Here is a 20,176-nt window from a genome sequence, read left to right on the forward strand (position 1 = left end):
GTTTTACACTATTCCACCTCAGGCTTTTTGATTTTTTGGTGGGTTTTTTTCTTGGGGGTTTTTGGATTTTTACAATAATGCTTGCCCTCATCTTTGCAGGGTACTCATAAATGCTTCCCCTCTACATGGTCTTCACATTTTCTCTTTAATTTCCCTGAAATTTTTTCATATTTCTTTAATTCTCTGAGGATTATAAGTTAGAACTCTCCTACATTTATTTATATTACCTAGTTTTTTATTACAGGTATTTTAATAACATATGTACATTACTAACCAGCCAGAGCAAGTCAGCACTCTCTTGAATGCTGAAATAATTAGGGTAATGGAGTTATGGAAAATACATCAACATTAGAATACAGAAAGTATCACAGAACATGACAAAGGTGGGAAAAACATTTCAGGGCATTTCACGTGTGTATTGGATCTGGCTGAGATGGAGTTAATTTTCCCCATAGCAGCTCTCATTATTCTGTGGTTTGTATTGGTAGCTAGAAAGGTGTTGATAACACACCAGTGCTTTGGCTACTGCTGACAGTGCTCACACAGCATCAAGGCTGTCTCACCAACACTCCCCCCTTGCCAGTAGGGCTGGGGGCGGGCAAGATGTTGGGAGGGGGCACAGCCAGGACTGCTGACCCTATCTGACCAAAGGTATACTCCATACCATATGACATCTGCTCAGCAATAAAAGCTAAGAGAAAGAAGGAGGAGGGGCAGCATACATTATTACATTTGTCTTCCAGAGCAACCGCTATGTGTACTGAAGCCCTACTTCCTGGGAAGTGGCTGGACATCGCCTGATAGTGAGAAGTAGAGAATAAATCTTCTGTTTTCTTTTCCTTCCATGCATGGCCTTTGGTTTTGCTTTATTAAACTGCCTTTATCTTGACCTGTGAGTTTTTCCCATCTTATTTTCTCCCCACACCGTCCTGCTGAGGAGGGGAGTGATAGAATGCCTGGTGGGTACTTGGTGTCTAGCCAAGGTCAACCCACCAACAACACATTGCACATTCTGATCTTCTTGTTCTTAAAGATTTGTCAGTGGTTTAGATGTCTTTTCTACATAACTCTCAAGTATCCTGGTCAGTCCAAGAGCACAATTACCTCATGACATACCTATGTTTCCTGAAGATAACGTTCTCCTTACATATATAAGGGAACCTAGAAAACTGCTATAACAGACTTGACCTTGTTTGGGATCATTTCCAGTTGTCGGCTTTCTTCTTAGATGTCTGTTTTCAGGTTTTCAAGATGGGATTGGACAGAGTGCTAGATAATCTCATCTATACTCCCCTTCTCATGAAAAGTTGGACCAGATGATCTTCTAACGTCCATGGGCTGTTATACGATTCTAGGAAGTTTCCCCATCTCTTACAACAGAAGATGAAATTAATATCCAGAAACCTTTCTAATTTTTACAATGTATCTCTGTTATTTTTTTAAATTTCCTGTTACAAACATTAAGAATTAAATTTTCTTTACTAGTGTTTTCATTTTGAGTGTGTTCTCCTCTTGCTCCTAGGTTGCTTACACTTAGAACCTACCTTGTGCCTTTTGCAGTCCTTCTAGTACCTCAGACTGTCCTTCTTATTACAAATTTTTACTTTTTCTTATTTCTCCAAAATATGGAAAGACCAAACCCTTACATTTAGACTGGTGTTTTGTCTTGTGGTTTGGGTTTTTTTGGTTTGGTTTGGTTTGGCTTGGTTTTGGTTTTAGTTTTATTTTCCACATACAGAAAGACCCCTCCCTTTCTGGAAAGCTTTCTGGTGCCTCTGGGGCAGTACTCCTCCGAAGAGGACAAGTTAATCAGCATCATGTCCTAAGCCACTTTGCTTCCTATGTTACACCATCTTAACTCCCTTCATTTTTCCCCTAATATTTGTGAGGGGCTTTTTAGCTGTAGAATATGCCTATACATTTCACTTTCTTTATGAATAGATTGCCTAGAGAGACTCTGGAGTGTCCAACATGCTAGACAATAATTTGTCAAGAGCGGTAGGGATATAATTGATTCTATCTTGGTCAGGGAAATAAAGAATATGACATTTTGAGGTATTTCTGTTCAACCCTGGATTCTATTTCACTCCCTAATTACTAATTATACTCTTCCCTCTCCCCATGAAGCTTTTCTCCCATTCTTTTTTTAATCTTTTGTATATTATTTTATTCATTCTACATCAAGTCCTGCTGTGGACCCATGAAGCAGACAGTCTATTTTCACTATACCTTTCTTCTCATACAGCTTTCTTCCTCCTGAGATTAACTATTCCATTCATTCTCTGTCATTCTGCTTATTCTTCACCACTACATCAGACCAAGCCTGAGTTTTTGGCTTATTCTCCACACAAGATTCTAACTAATTTTTTCAGAATGATCTTGAATTTCCTGAAGATTTTGATCCTTTACTTCAATTTTACATTTATGGTGTGATGATGGCTTTGCTACATACTACTTTAAAAGGAAAACAACCTCTGACTATGTCTTTTATTTTTGCCTAGGAAAACTTCTAATTAATTTTATACCTTCCTTTTCTGTACGGTAGTCTGAGCCATAGCCTGCAACACCTGCAAACTTATGTCCTCTCCAAGTAAGATCAGAAAACTCTTTAACCTTCTTGAGAATCAGCTCCTTTTATACATTTTATTATTTCTTATTTCAGGATTAGCAGCTCATTCCCCCTCTCAGATAATTTTGATTTTATTTTGTAGATCTGTTTCATGAGTTTTTATACTGATTGAATCTATCCAGTACCCAGAATTTTTCAATATCTCACTCATTTTTGAAAGTTAATATTGCAAAATCTGGATTAGAGCACTAATTTACCAAAAACTTTTCTAGTATATTTTATTTCCCAGTACAGTTTTCCTGTATGTTAAGATTTTCACAGGCTTTTTTTCCTCTGAGTAAAAAGGTTATCAAAAAGCCTCTTTCCATAAGGCATCCATTCCACAGACAAGGTGAAAACTAGAAAGTTGAGGGTATCATCAGTGTTTACAGAACACACTACCTTACCATTGTAAATCCAGATATAGACATCTGCTTGCTCTGATAACCTCATGTGTGGTCTTTCTTGTTCATCTAGGCTATAAGACTGTTAAACACCACACAAAGACAGAAATATATAAATTATGAGGCTTGTTTTGTATTTGGCTAGTTCATTACCCTCTCAACAGTAGACTTTAATGACTGGTATAATCTCAGTCTTTTCTGCATTTTGCTTCTGAGACAAATTTTATTTTTCAGGGCTCAAAGCATTTTAGACTGGTTAGGGTCATTAGACTTGATATAGGCCATCTGGGTGAAACTCGGTGGCTTGTATTACATATGCCATAATAAATGATCTACCATGGTTTAGGTTTTACATTTTATGAAAACCTCAAAATATATTAAAAACTGAGTGCACATCTTGAACGTGAAGACTTTAAATTTAGGAATTTATCTCCAAATTCTATTATTATATCTATAAAGATGTAGAGTTGAATCACTGTCTTGAACCAGTCATCCTTGACTGAAAGTGATTGACAGTGAAGATTGGTTTAGTGGTGACAAGACTTTGAAATATGTGCGTATCTGACAGCAGGTACTCACAGGTCAGAGCTCTTCTTGCCTTGGCCAGAAGCTCATGCTTGGACAACTTGAAGACCAATCACTGCCCAGTGTCTCACCTCATTGCAATCAAGCTAATCTGGACTCATATTTTTATCCCAGAAGAATACTTCTACTATGTATATTCTACTCAGCAAAAATACCTGTAGACTATTCCATGGAGGGACATAAGTTTTAATGGGAAAAATAAAGGGAGAAAGTATTTTTGAGATAACAATATTCAAGATTGCTAGAAAAAAGGCAAAAACCCCATCACTGACTAGAATTTTAGATTTAGAGAGAATTAAAACTTAATTCCTAATCAGATTATCTTGAGTATTAATGGCTAATGAATAACATTAATAAACTATGTAAGATTTGGCCTTTATTTGAATATAAAATCAATTTACTGATATATTTGTTTAAATCACTTTTAGGAATTGCTGCATTATATTTCATTTTTAAAGCTGCAACTAAAGGCACTTCTGGGTATCCCTTCTGTGCTTATTTGCTTTTGGTGAATTTCATCAACAGAAAATGTTAGGCTTTTTTTCATATATAATGAATGTTCCACTTTAATTTGGAAATGTCTCCCACCATCTATTTTGTACACTTTTTTTTTACATCATTTTACATTGTTAACAAAAAAATTAAGTGATTGAAGTTAAAAAAGGAAAAGACAATGAGACTTGAATCAGTTTTGGGAATTTTATGTACTCTCCCAAACAGGCCTTAAAGATGTAAACACTGGAAGAAAGATGTTGGCAGAATTAGACATCTTTACATTGCATTGTATTTCAGCTGATTGAATTAAATTGTCTTTTCACCATTCAATGACTAAATACAGAAAATCAGAGAAATTAGATATTAGTTGAAGTAATGGAGGGAAAGTTTCATCAGTACTATATTGTTTATAAGTTTACCGTGTCTGTTTTGTACAGGTTAGTAAAAAAACGAAAAACACATAAAAATTAGAGGACTGGCAAAATGTACTTCCAGTTCAGGTATTGTTTTAAAAAAGAAATAGAATTTGGCCAGCTTAGTTTATTTGTAGATGTAAACATAGTAGGAAATACAATTCTCCTTGCCAGTATTTCTTTCTAAGATTACATAAGTTTTACTCAATAGCTTGGCTAAATAACTTTTGTGTTGTTACTCAGTAGCTCTGATGAACCATTTCAGATAAACTTTTCCTAGACCTCTGGCCTATAAGTTTCCCCAGTTTTTCTCAATTCCTTTCATTAATTCTAGCTACAGGTCTTTACTTTGCCCCTTCGGAGGGAAAAAAAAATTATACAGTAGCCATTGTTTAAAATTTAGATGGAATTCTTTTATTTTAGTATTATCACTATAATCACTACAACAGCATCTTTTACATTTGGATTCAGGAAAGTGTCCAACTTCAAGAAAAGTCCTGATCAAAAGTATTTAAACACACAGGTAATTCTAATCTAATTTAATTATTAAACTGACCGTTCTGTTCAATGGGATAATTTATGTGAGCAAAGTCTGGAATGCACTACAAATAACAGAACAAAACTACCTTCTTATTTTTTCTGGTCTAAAAATATGGAGAGTAATATAGGTTGCATTGTTTTAACACTAGAAGAAAGTTATAAATGGTTGTTATTGCAATAATCATTTTAGGGCCACCTGCTATAAATCTAGTAATTTTAAAACTATGAAATATGAGGCAATCCCTCATCAAAAAAAAGGGAGCACATTTTGTATAAAGAAGAGATCAAAGACATAAAATCATAACTATTTTATGGCTGGATGCCAAATCCATTGTCTAAAAGTAGAGTTTCTTATACTATAAAAATTAATTCTGTTGGCACAGAGACATGTAACACATGCAGAAAATCCAGGCCATTCCTGGTAAATTCAACAAATTCTGGATTTCATACATCACAATGCAGCAATGCTTGTTAGCAGTTAATAGGTTTGAAATTTGGAATATATAAATGTGTAAAGACAAAAAGTGGCTTAATGAAGATGAAGATCCTTGCTGTCACTCTTCAGATAAGTATTAATGAAACACTGAGAACATCAGTATTTTCATTTGGTTTCCTTACTAAGTCAGAACTCATGTTAGTGATTGATTGTTTTTATAAGCATGAAAATCTGTGTCCCTGAATAGACTGTACTGCTAAAGAAAACATAATGGGTCCTGTTAGTTTGTGTTTGTAAAGCAATAACTCCTTCAAAAAACAAATGTCGTAGAGAGAGCAAAATGTATACTATACAGAAAACTCAAGAAAAATAAAATGTTCCTGCTCTATAAGTAACAACATTGAAATGAGTGACAGAATTTTTAATTTATTTATTTTTTTAAATGGAGCACGGATGTGATTCTGAGAAATACCAATTAGTTGGAGCAGTGCTAAATATGGAGTAATTCCAGTAACACTCCTGTGGTGGTATAAGCTGAAGAGTAGTGTGCAGTCAGTGAATTACAATAAAGAAAAGTTGACTGCTGGGCAAGTGATTTTAACAGGCTGTCAAAATAGCTCTTCTATTAAATTCTGGTTCTAATACCACACTCTTCATTCTAATTGTTGACTCAATCTATCAAAATATTAGTGTTGACTGCTAGATACTCCTCTGCAATCTAAATAACTAAAATTTCACAAAAAAAGATCCATTTATTCAGGGATTCCTATATGTATGTTACATATTTTTGTTGTAGGTGTGAATAAATAGCATGGAAAGAATTAAATGTCATGTAAACCTGAAAGTACTAGAATGAATTTTGGCAAGGGAAACAGATTGTAGAATTTAAAACCAACAGCAAATAGGGATTTTTTTTCTGTCTAGGTAAAATATTTCCTAGTGGAGTTTCCTCCTAGTAGTGCTGTTGAGAGGGACTGGGACAAGAATGTGCTCCTTTTGAAATCAGTTACATGTGATTTTTTCCACTTTTAAAGATACGTCCTATCTTATCTATAAACAAGTAATGTTTTAAATTGTGGATATCAGAAATCCTGCACCATTACATTTCTCTTCATTAAATTCAAGGCTTAAAATCTCTTGTGAGTATACTATTATGAAAAAAACAGCTCAAGTTACTCTCAGGGTCTGTGATGTCCATGTATCCCATTGATTTAATTATGCCTTGCAGACTTGTATCTACATCACAGAACTGAATTATACAAGTTTCTCAGAAGAAGCAATTATATTTCCAGGCACCTGGGAAAAAAAAATAGCCAAGGCAATATAAAATGACTAGATCTTCAATGAATATTTGAAATTTTTATAATTTCAATTTCTGCATGTCTAAATGGACATTCTCGGATCATATGTAACAGTCCCAGCATTGCATGAAGGGGAAGAGAAAAGAGTGGAGTTTTGCTGGGACACCTAGTTTTTCAGAGCACAGCTTCATGGCTGGGTGCAGACAGCTGCACACATGCAGTTTTGTGGAACTGCATAATGACATTAGCTTAGTGTTCAGTGTAAATGAAGATATCTGTCCTTTTATGAGGCTTATTAACTCAGGCTTAATACTGTTCTGCTGTGGCTCCACAGCCGGAGGTCAGAGCTCAGTCATAGTAGACACATATGTTCTGCACACAGACATGTAGATTTACCCTCAAGCGATGTGCCCTAAACATTGGATTCCTAGCACTAGGATTTTGTATTTCTGTTCTTTGGAAGGAAATGAAACTTTGCTCTTCAGATAAGTTTCCTGTAACTTTCACATCTGGCCAAGACAAAGAAAACGTCTTCTCCATCACTGGAATTCAAGTCATTTCACATATCAACTACTTAAAAACTACAGACGTATGTGACAGGCAATATAATTTGTGTTCAGCTGTAACAGGATTTGTGAATCTTCAGCTGCACACACTGTCATTAAATCTCAGTATTCCTATTTTAATCTTAATATCCTAACATCTTAGCATGTTCATTGGAAAGAAGAATACAATATTTTGATTCAGTATTTAGGCAGTCTAACAGCCTGAGGACTAGAAAGTGATGCTGAAACTCTTCTCATGAAAAAGAAAGAGATTATTTCTCCTGCACCAAAAAATATGATCATTAAGAGATGTGGGAAAATGTGCAATATAGGGAATTTACTTATTGTACTTGGCTAATAAAAAAAAATATTTGGCAAACTAAAGAGTGGTCTGAACTTTGAACTTATAACTTATGGTTTTAGCTGAATCTCAGTATAAAAGGCAGTTCCCCCAGAAACAAGGTGCATTTTTCTGTGACCATATGGCAGGTTCTAGGCACAAGGAAACCAGGCCTTGATAAAATTCAGTGGGAACATCTGTTCAAAGAACGTACTTGGAAAGTAGCCCAGACATTTGGACAAACCTCAGTTCAGTGTCCAGCTGCTGCAGTGCCGAATAATGTAGGAGAAAAAAGGCAGGAGACAGAAGGAAAGCTGGCTAATACATTTCACATCTCCATGGACTCCCAAGACTACAAATAAGTGGAATTATTTACTAGGGAAGACAAAAACACTTTTAAATGCAGGGAAGAAAACCAAGGATCTGACCTTAAATGGGTTGGTTTTCCATGTAGCTAAAAATCTTTCTGACTCAGTAAAAATCAAGAGAACTGAGAACATAAAATGTTATCATGTACTGTGACTCGTCCCAATGTAGGTATACAGAATTGAAAATGCCATCTTTTTTACCAATTGCCCAAATTGTGTCAAAAGAAAATGAGGCCCTTATTTCAGACAATAGTTAGCAAGTAAAACAGAAAATTCAGTGTAATACATGTGGGAAGGATGCGTATGCAAATATTATGATGAAGGTAGATTTAATATTGCACAAAAAATAATTTGCAGTGAAACTAAGAACTTTTGCTTTCAGTATGGAAATTACCAAAGCTTTCTTCACAAGTAAGAGGGAGGAGGTGGTGATGGAGGAGGATATATAATAAAAATCTTGATAGAGGATTGTTTAGTCACTAGGCTACTGTGTTACACTGTTACTAAGGAGAAGACAGTAATACACACAGGATGCTTTAATTAAAATCTGTATTTTCATAGCAGGGCAGGATGCTGATTTAGGTCAGGCTGGTATAAAGTGAATCACTGCTAAATTTTTATCATGTCTCAGACACATCTGCTGACTTTCTAATGTGTTATCTCCCTGAAAGATCATGAGCTGGCCTTTTTGTTAACTTTGGTTAGAGTTTATTTGATATAATGATTTGTGGTTTCCTGCACATGAAAACCATGGTGTATGACGTTTTAAACAGTTCTCTTCTGCTCCCCAGCAAGAACTAATAGAAAAAGATTTAGTGAGAAAAAGGTAACCAGAATTCCTCCACAAATCTGCTTTGTCCAAAACTCCCTCTATTTCTGCTCACTACACAGAAGCCCTTATCCACATCACCCCACTCACCTGCTGCCATCACTTTGAAGTTCCAGCCAAAACACCCCATGGAAATGCTGAACCCCCTTGGGCATCAGCCTTTAACTCCAAGGCACATGACTGCCCTGCTGTCAAGTCTGCAGAGCTAGAGGAGGGGCTCCTACTGCCCAGCTGTGTCTCAACATTTTGTGATCTTGAAGTCAGGAGGAATCCTAGTGGCAGGTAAGTGTCTGGGTTTTAGTTATCTGACTTTTCCTTAAAGAGGTTTTGCACTGTCCTCCCTCGTCATCTCCAACCCCTGCTCTCTCTCTGGGGGATTGACTACCTCTTGGCTACTATGCTGATTCCTCAGGCCCTTTCCTAGTACTTTTCAGACTAGTTCATTATCTCTTGGACATCACGTATAGGAAAATGCCTAACAATAAAAAGCATGGTTAAAACAGCTCAGTAGCCTTTAATTTATGTTTGCTGCTATTTTGGGGTCCAGAGCTGATAAATATCCTAAATGGGGCTAAAGAAGAACAAAATTATAACCCGTTAGGTGTACAAATAATATGTGCTTGTATTATAGCAGCACTGACAGCTCCCATCTGTGATTAAGCCTCCCTTTTAGCAAGCCATACCAACACACACGCTGAATCACCCTGCAAAATCTAAAGTTAAAATAAGCTCATACCGAGGAAACAGACTGCTGAACTGGTTTTAGCTAAGAAGTCAGGCAGTTGAAAAGGAAACAGCAGTGGTTCAATGGTCGGTGATTCAGGTAAAACTGCATTATCTGCTGCTACATAATAAATATTTTGGTTCTCCTTAATCATTACAATCACCAGAAATAAATATTATGTTGTGGCCAGCTGTTCACAGACCTTGCTCTCCTGTGTTTCAAGCTGGCCAGATGTGAGCCAGCTCAAATCCTAAAGTCATATAGCCACAGCATCACATCACTGGGTCTGAGGCAGCCGAAGTGCCCTTCTACAGGACACTTGGATCTGATTGTGTCTTTTGCAGTAGACATGTCTAGACTGGTTCCTTGGTGCTTTGTACAGAGGTTACAGTAAACTAAGGCTAGCTCTGGTTCAAGTGACCCTTGGAAACACAAAGAGTAACAGCCCAAAGTTATCTTATTTTGCCTGCTGTTGCCCAGATCTTATGAAACACATTGAAATTTCTCATGGTTTCCATCTGAAACTCTTAAAAACCCTCTTGAGTAGGCAAAATTCAGCCAAGAATGTCCCAAAAACCTAACAGACTTCAAGAAACACGTTTGCAAACCCGCACAAACATCTGGATTGTAACAAAAGACAAATCTAGCAAATTTAGCCGAATGCCAGCTTTTGTTAGAGACATTTCTTGTAACTGTAAACAGAGTTACTCATTTGATAGACAGCATCTGTTACATTTTCATGAACTTTGAACATAAGTTCCCCACTTCCTGGATGGTTTCACAACTTGATGGCAACCTCCCTTTGGTTTTTATTCTCATTGTCTTGCCATATTTGTGTACACAAGATCAGTCTGTTACAGATTCAGAAAAACAATCTCCTGGGGCATCCAGCAGTAGTCCATTTTGCCTTGTATTTGTTCTGCAATTAAGCCTGTAATCCTATGAGTGAATGATTCTAATATAATTAATCAGAACTGCATGCATTCAAATCACTGCTGTGGACAAACGGTAAAACAGTTGTGTTAAATATCATTCACAGAACAGCTAAGTCTGGCTACAATTGCAAACTTGTAAAACGTTAAAAATGGGAAGGTGGGGGTGCAGGGAGGAGATCTGGTTTTTGAGAGTAAACTTTATAAAATCTAAAACTGCAGATTGTCTGCTCACTATTAGCAGTGTGCTGGGCTGGCACCCAAACCCAGAGAAATGTTTTCAATCACTGTCAGTGCCATTGTAAGAAAAGTAAGCAGCTGATAAAGGCCTTTTGATCTATTCCGTCCAATCTTACTATTAACTGTCTTTTGTCCCTCAGCATATACAATTTGAATGTATAAATCCAACATGTTTTTAAGATTTGCCACCTTAGAGAGAAAGAAAAACTATTATAAAATATTTCTATTAATCTTCTAAAAAAAAACAGTGGAAAAAATGTACTAGAGATCTTGACTGCTCTATTCCATTTTCTTGTGCTGTAACAGCATTTGGTTGTACAGGCTGGAATAACTCTTTCAACTCTGCCAGATGGATGAATGCAAGAGGAAAGGATTATTTTTGTGCTGTACAGGTTAAATGGGGAAAGATGCAGCTTCTTAATAATCCAAAGCCTAGTTAAAATGAAGATGACAGAATAACAGAATCACAGAGCAGTAGGGCTTGGAAGGGACCTCTGGAGATCATCTTGTCCAACCTCACTGCTTGAGCAGGCACACCCAGAGTAGGGGGCACAGGAACGCATCCAGGTGGGTTTTGAATGTCTCCAGGGAAGGAGACTCCACAGCCTCCCTGGGCAGCCTGTGCCACTGCTCTGGCACCCTCACAGGAAAGAAGGTTTTTCTCATGTTTAGCTGGAACTTGCTGTGTTCCAACTTGTGCCCATTGCCCCTTGTCATGTCATTGGGCACCACTGAAAAGAGTCTGGCCCCATCATCCTGACACCCACCCTTAGATATTTATAGGTATTGATGAAATCCCCCCTCAGTCTTCTCTTCTCTAAGCTGAACAAACCCAAGTCTCTCAGCCTTTCCTCATAAGGGAGATGTTCCAGTCCCCTGATCATCTTGGTAGCTCTCCGCTGGACTTGCTCAAGCAGTTCCACATCCTTCTTAAACTGGGGGGCCCAAAACTGGACACAGTACTCCAAATGTGGTCTCACTGGGGCAGAACAGAGGGGGAGGATAACCTCTCTCAATCTGCTGGCCACACTCCTTTTAATGCAGCCCAGAATATTGTTGGCCTTCTTGGCCACAAGGGCACATTGCTGGCTCAGGGTCAACTTGTTGTCCACCAGCACTCCCAGGTCCTTCTCAACAGAGCCACTTTCCAGTAATTTAACCCCCAGCCTGTACTGGTTCATGGGGTTGTTCCTCCCCAGGGGCAGGACCTTGCACTTGCTCTTGTTGAATTTCATGAGGTTCCCCTCGGCCCAGCTCTCCAGCCTGTCCAGGTCTCGCTGGATGGCAGCACAGCCTTCAGGTGTATCAGCCACTCCTCCCACCTTGGTATCATCAGCAAACTTGCTGAGGTTACACTCTGTCCCTTCATCCAGGTCACTGATGAATATGTTGACCAGGACTGGACCCAGCACAGACCCCTGGGGAACACCACTAGTGACAGGCCTCCATCCAGACTCTGCTCCATTGGTCACAACCCTCTGAGTTCTGATGTTGAGCCAGTTCTCTGTCCACCTCACTGTCCGCTCATCCAACCCACACTTCCTTAGCTTGCCTATGAGGATGTTATGGGAGACAGTGTCGAATGCCTTACTGAAGTAAAGATAGACAACATCCACTGCTCTCCCTTCGTCGATCCAGCCAGTCACGCCATCATAGAAGGCTATCAGTTTGGTCAAGATGTACAGGACAACTTCTAATAGTGCACATCATACAAGACTGGATCTCACCATCACAAGCCCCTACACAGAATACATTCTGGATGTTGGAAAAGAACAGACGTGTCTCATGCACATACTGTGATATCTAAACTGTTTTCAATTTGTTCACCAATATATTTGAATCTTATTCTTCAAATCCAAAATGCATTTTCACAATTTATTTTGAGTAGAAAAATGAAAAAGTAAATTTTCTGAAAGTAATGCATCACTGAGGTGATGGCAACACCACCACTGGCAACTGGTGCCTTTTTTTTAGCGAAGCACTGCTGCAACTTAAAAACCGCTTTTACTGCTTTGAATAAGGAAGGAGATATGCTAAGAAACACACTGACACTGTTTTCTTCTCATTTGGGTTCATGTGCATAACCCAGGATTATATATTATATCTATTATGTTGAGACTGTGATTGCATTTTACAGTGTGCATCTGAAAGAGTGGTCAGCATTGGAACAGGCTGCCCAGAGAGGTGGTGGAGCCACCATCCCTGTAGGTATTTAAAAGACTTGTAGATGTGGCACTTCAGGGCATGGTATAGGAGACATGGTATTGTTGGGTTGATGGTTGAACTTGATGATCCTAGAGGTCTTTTCCAACCTTAATGATTCTATGATTCTATGATTCTATCAGAAGTTAATTTATAAGAAACTTTTAGAAGGAGAGGAGAAATTACAACAGCAAAACATGCAGGTTGGAAATAGATTTGCTATTTTACTTTTGCCCTTGTGTTTACCCAGGATGATTCAGTACATGTTTTCATTTTTCTGCATACTACCTTTACAATGACATTACATTATCAGTTCCAGCTATCCTGTTTGTGTGACCTGAATTTGCACTTACTGCAAGTGAATTTCAAATCACACTTGAAGAATATGTACAACTGGCCAAGATGTTCAAAACTGTATAGTGGTTATGAAGGTTTGCACTGACAGACTCTAAAGAGGCCTGAGTTTCAAAGAGTGGAACCTTCCTAATGTCATATTAGTGCTTTAGGTGCCTATAATTAATGAAAATTGCAAATCAAGATGGAAAGACTCAAAATTTGCTCAAGGAAATTTTGAAAATAAATAATATTTTTCCTACTTTCTTCTATTAAAAATAATTAGATTGTTAAAAATAGGTTAAGTAAGTAGTTCTTGAACAGGTAAGTCACTGGTGTCAGTAACATTTCTGAAATCTGAGTCGAAAGTGTTAACCTCAAGCATGTTGTTTCCCAAGGTTCAGACTCAACATCTACTCAGGGTTTGGTACTTGCCTGGGAACCAAGGCAAGCTCTTTGTTTAAAATTACAAAGCATTACTAAATATTGCTGCACATTTGAATTATTGACTGCTATATATTAGAAACTGATAGCAGCCATCTTTGGCAAGTAATGATTTTCAGTGTCAGCCAAAATAGATTAAGGAGGTAAGAAAATGTGTCAGAATTTTTCCCAATAGATATCCAGCAGTCTCCATTCAAAAATAACTTTTTTGCCTTTGTTTCTGGGAATCTACTGACAACTGGTGTATCCAAATACCACAGTTAAGGTGCCTAGGCTGTTTCCAGTTTAGTAGCGCATTTGGTCTAATTAGCGCATGTAAATGTGGATATTTACTTGCCGTCCTGTTAAAGTTCATCCATGGACATAGACTAAAGAGGTGGTTTAAATGGCTCTTGATGGATGACTTCTACTGAATAGTACTCAGATCCTGAAAGCAGATTAAGAAAATTTACAGGAATTTAGGGTGATATGTTTGATAGGTTAAATGATTTATTTTTCTGTGTTTCTAACTGGCTTAGCCGCACCAGAAGGAATTATTTAAGTTGATAAAAACATTTACATAAGAACTGTCTGTCATAAAAGATTCTGAAATTTGCTAAATTAATCTATAAGTACTTTGAAAATTTTATGAAGAACGAACTTTGTATATATGAGCTTTGAAAATGATATAAAATGTATGTACTGTCTTTTTCTTGTGTAAAAAGGTCTAATAACAATAATAATAAATAATTTGAACACAATTTCTCTGGTTATAAACTGAAGGCAATAAAAGAATTCATTTATTTTGTTATTCCTAATTAAGGAAGATTATATCCAGAACAAATAAGAATCCAGATTACAAGCTTGCACGAGGACAGTCCTGCTTCTTACAATGCCGTATACTGTTGTCTCAGTTTTACTAGATACACATTAATTCCTGCTTTCTTCTCAAGTGGCACTGCCAAGAGAAAACACCATTTATACCTGTCACACCACTTGTCTCTTCATCAACTTAGTCCTGCCTGTTCATCGTGCATTGCTTTGCTGATATAATGGTGGTGGGAGAGAAGGAAGTAATCAACAACAGCATTGAAACTGCTCATAGAAAGCGCTAGAAGCTTGTTGTGCTGGTGGACAGTATGTTCATGTAGCCAGCTCCTTCACTGTCGTTTGATTTAAAGCTTAAGTCATAACACAGAAGAGAAAGGAAACATATTTCTCTCACTGACTTTAAATTTAAAATGCCAGAGGGACTGTTTGATAAACTGATATATACACAATATGCAGCTTTTAAACAGCTTAGGAGGTTTTCAGGCCTTTTTTTATTTCTTTTTTTTTTTTTTTTAATTAAGTTTAAAGGTTTTAATTTTCTTTAAAGCATATCTGTAGAAAGCCTGTTAAGGTGTGTTTGGATTTTCAGGTTTTAAAATGTTTCAAAGAAATCTCTTGGAGTTACCAGTAATTTGAAAATACTATTCAGAAGCAAATTTTCTGGAAAGAAATGAAAATTTCCAAATCAATATCAAGTTCATCTGATGATTAATTGGATATTCATGTTCTATCTGAATTTTCCCTGTTTCTTTCTTCCAGCTCTGATTTGAGAGTAATGAAGAATATAATAAACAGGACTTTCTCTTTCTTTGAATAATATTTGGTCTAAAGCAGTAGCAATAAAACAGAACAGAAGCCATAGAAGTCCTGCAATATGTGCAGGATTTTCAGATGGGTTAAAGCATGTTGAGCCTCCAGATTGTAAGTTAAACGTTTGGCAAAGAGTGTGTCTAGCATCTCCTACTCCTTTTCAGTTGTTAATATAACTTACAGAAGCCAAACTCAAACAGCAGAAGTGACTTTACTCTGTGGAGAAAGAGTAAATGAATAACATTTACAGGACATTTTGTTTTATACCGTGGATCTCTGAAAATCAAAATTGAAAACTAAGAGGAGACTTATAAGTAAAATCATGCATGTGATTTGACACATGGCAAAACCGGTTATTCCATAGTGCCACATTTTAGTTTTGATGTTCACAATGAATATAAGCTACTTGGTGTATGACGTTAGTGCTGCTGAAGATAATTGCTTAAGTGGGAAAATGTACAATTCATTGTAAAACTAACTGCTGCCCCGCTCAGCACAGAGGTTTCAGTTCAGTTAAAAAAAAAGTCCTTGCAGTGTGGTCTTGAACAATTCATATTTGATTGCGACAGTTACATGCAGGGGAACTACTTAGATGCTGTGAGGGGCCTTGTCAAAACAAATGACTCACACAGTACATTTTTTACTCATGAGCACTTATGTCTATAGGAAACCTAGCCTCACATCAGATGTTTTCTGCAATATAAATGCAGTTGTGTATTAGCAAGACTAGATGGAAGTGAGAAAAGAAGCATTATGTATTTCCTTCTGATACCAGATGATTTGATTAAGCTAACTTTTGAAGGCAAAACTGCTGATCTGGTCAATAGGAGTTTAACAGTTTCAAGATTTAGTTTTTAGCAAAATCTACTTAATACAGAGTTTCTGGAACCAGTCACTTCCTTTCTTTTTTACATACATACAAGGCAAGGCAAATGAGATACAAGGCTGAACAAAGAACTGTAGGATTTAGCTTAACTAAGACTAAACCTGAGGGTAGTTAATAAGAGCAATAACAACATTGTTTAATGTTCTCCAATTTATCATACAGCCATGAAACTCTCAAAGCAATCCCTTTATTTTCTCTTTCCTTCTGTTCATGTAATATATTTAACCTTCTTCATTTTCCCTTCAATAGGCTATTTTCTTCCCCCTCATGCTTAGCTTCTAGACTCCATTCTCTCACTCTCCCTTTTCACATCATCTTCCCAGCTTTCATACAGTGAATCCTGTTTTTCTTTCTGCACTACCATGCTGTCTGCTACTCTTTCTTTTCTCATACAACTGCTGCCTCTTTTATTATGTTCACTCTGATGTGGTGTTTTCTGATGTGCCTCTCACCAGCCTGGTAAAAGTCTGGTCACTGTAACTTGTACGCATGTCTTGGTGCTGTAGGTAAGTACAGTTTTTAAGGTCCTTTCCCTACATGGAAAATGGATGAAGAAAAGACAGGTAATTTTCCTCAGTACAAAATGATTTGGATAAATGTTAAAGTATTTAAAAAGAAATTGGATACAGATTGTTGGTTTGGGGCTTCTTAGGCTGGATATGATTAGGTATTCCACTCTCTCTTAATATTGTGGGATTTTCTAAAAAACCCACTACATTTGTATATATTATATCATAGCTGTTCTATGTTGTACTACCCTGTATGATTTTGCAAGCTTATAGCAACGTCAAGGCTGGCAGATTAGGTAGTATACATTATATTAGTAATGATTTGGTAAAAAATCTGGAGGCAACTCTGTTATCCAAATACGGGCATGTAATGCCAACTTTGGATATGCCACTGTATCCTGCCAACATCCCACCTGTTAATCCAGAAAGCTGCAGGTCTCAGACCACCTAGGGTACCTCAGATAACTTTATGAAACACCTATGTCTAATTCAGACAGCTGAATTGTACTCTACATCTCAGATATTAATCTGAATTACAGTTGTCTTATTTTGGACCTGAATCCCAACCTGAGAGTCACTATAGGCATTGTTCCAGTATTAGAATTCTCTCTGGTTCCATGATTCAGACGGGTCATAAAATAAGGGTCCTGATGACATCTGGCTACCAGTGATTACCTGATGTTTATAATTTTAGCTACTTTAACTATGGCTATAAGAAAATTCCAGATTTTCTATTTAACATTTGCATTTATTATGGTTGAGTTGGTAAAAGAAATCAAAGCCTCTGGAATGTATATTACTATTACTACTTATTTTGTTATGTCTCAGATACACATACATGTGTGTGCACACAAGCATGCACGATCTAGCTTTTAAATCAAAAGGAATTCATTAATTAATATTGGAAAGCAAAATCGCTCTATATAATTGAATATTTTGTTCACAGTTGAGGGAATAATAATTTTGAGGTTTGTAATTGCTACACATACATAAAAAATCTCAAGAATAATATATGTCATAGTAATATATGGATTTATTCACCTCAATTCTTTACTCCCAGAAGAATGCAGAGATGTAAAAACATTGCTATCATAGAATGATAGAATGTCCTGAGTTGGAAGGGACCCACAAGGATCATTGAGTCTAACTCCCATCCCTGCACAGGACAACCCCCAAATTCACACCATGTCTCTAAGAGCAGTGTCCAAGTGCTTCTTGAATAGCGTCAGGCTTGGTGCTGTGACTGCCTCCCTGGGGAGCCTCTTTCTGTGCTCCAACACCCTCTGCGGAAAGAACCTTTTCCTAATATCCACCCTAAACCTCCCCTGGCACATCTCCCTGCCATTCCCTCGGGTCCTGTCACTGGTCACCAGAGAGAAGAGATCAGCGCCTGCCCCTCTGCCTCCCCTTGTGAGGAAGATGCAGACCATGATGAGGTCTGCCCTCAGTCTCCTCCTCTCCAGGCTGAACAAACCAAGTGACTTTAGCTGCTCCCCGTATAATTTCCCCCTAAACCCTTCACTAACTTTGTGACCCTTCTCTGGACGCTCTCTAGTAGCTTTATATCCTTAATGTACTGTCTGCCCAAAACGGCTCACAGTACTGGAGGTGAGGCCACACCAGCGCAGAGTAAAGTGGGACAATCACCTCCCTCGACCGGCTGCAATGCAGTGCTTGATGCACCCCAGGGCACAGTTGGCCCTCTTGGCTGCCAGGGCACACTGTTGGATCATGATCAACTTGCTGTTGAACAGAACCCCCAGGTCCCTCTCTACGGGGCTGCTCTCCAGCCTCTCGTTCCCCAGTCTGTGTGTACATCCAGGGTTGCCGTGCCCCAGGGGCAAAATCCAGCGCTTGTCCTTGTTAAGCCTCATATGGTTGGTGATTGCCCAGCTCTCCAGTCTGTTCAGATCCCTCTGCAGGGCCTCTCTGACCTCAACGGTGTCAACAGCTCATCCCAATTTTGTGTCTTCAGCAAACTTAATGAGTATTCTTTCAAGTCCTGCATCCAAGTTATTTATGAAGAGATTAGAGAGTACTGGCCCCAAGATGGATCCCTGCAGAACCCCACTAGTGACTGGCTGCCAGGCCAATGTAACCCCATTTACTGTGACCCTTTGAGCCCAACCCATCAGCCAATTGCTCACCCACTGCATTACGTGTTTACCCAGCTGTGTGCTGGACATTTTGTCCAGGAGGATACTGGGAGAGACAGTATAGAAAGCTTTACTGAAATCCAAAAAGATCACATTGATTGGCTTTCCTTGGTCAGCTAGGTGGGTGCCCTTGTCATAGAAGGAAATCAAGCTTGTTAGGTGGGACTTTCCCCTCATGAACCCGCGCTGGCTGGGAGCAATGACTGCATTGTCTTTCAGGTGTTTTTCAATAACTCCCAGAATAATCTTTTTCATAATTTTACCAGGCACAGAAGTGAAACTGACAATCTCCTGGTAAATCAGAACAGTGGTGGTGTGCAGGACAAAAGCAAATTATGCTTTTAAATGTGGAGCATAATTTAGGGCATGTAAGATTAAAAACTGGGAGGTGACATCTGCAGTTACCTGTTGGTGCTTTCTAGGGCATATCTTGGCTTCTGGGCCTCCCCATAGCTGGATCTGAGGAGTGGTTGCTGGTGCACACTATAGTTCCTACATTACTGGTGTATCTAGGTACCTTGTATATGTAACCTCATATGTCATGCCTCTACACAGAATAGAAATGCATTAGGGTGTGCTGCCAGATTGAATGTAAAAATGCTTCTGTATTCTGTGGTCTAGATGTAGCCAAAACAGCCTAAAGCAAACAGTTGTGAAGCATCTCCTATGACAAAATAATATATTTGGCACCTATCTTGATCTTATCTGAAGCTTAACTCATGTTTCATGCTTTCCTCAGTCCCCGCCCAACATACAAAGTGAATTTCCAACTGGCTTATGACATGATTTGTTTATTTTTCCAGTGTTATTTCTAGGTTAAACCTTATTTGTGAGTCTCTTCAATGCATGGCAGTTCATGCCAAGGGTCAAAGAGGCTGGTCAAATCACTCCATTGCTCTGAAAATGTGATTGCAAGTAATGGAGAATCAAATGCTGACTATCTAATTAATTTCTGAATCCACAAGTAATGAGAGAAAAAAAGATAATTATTTTAAAAAATAGAAAGCTTGCATTGATTCTTTTTGGCTCAGATGAGAGGATCAGCTCAACTTCTCTTTGCTAGTGGGGCACTCACTCTTCTTTGGTCATGCTGCTAGAGAGACTGTGTGCTCTGTGGTTTGCTGAAACTGGCTATTATTCAGCAGAACTGAGCTAAAGCCCTTAAATTCCCTTTAAGTGTTCCTCAGTCAAAGCTTTACCTCAGATAACCGGCTATGGATTTAAAAAAAAAAAGGAAAAGATAGGATAAAATCACCACCAAATCTG

The sequence above is a fragment of the Phalacrocorax aristotelis genome, chromosome 1 (assembly GCF_949628215.1).
Source record: "Phalacrocorax aristotelis chromosome 1, bGulAri2.1, whole genome shotgun sequence".
NCBI classification, from domain to species: domain Eukaryota; kingdom Metazoa; phylum Chordata; class Aves; order Suliformes; family Phalacrocoracidae; genus Phalacrocorax; species Phalacrocorax aristotelis.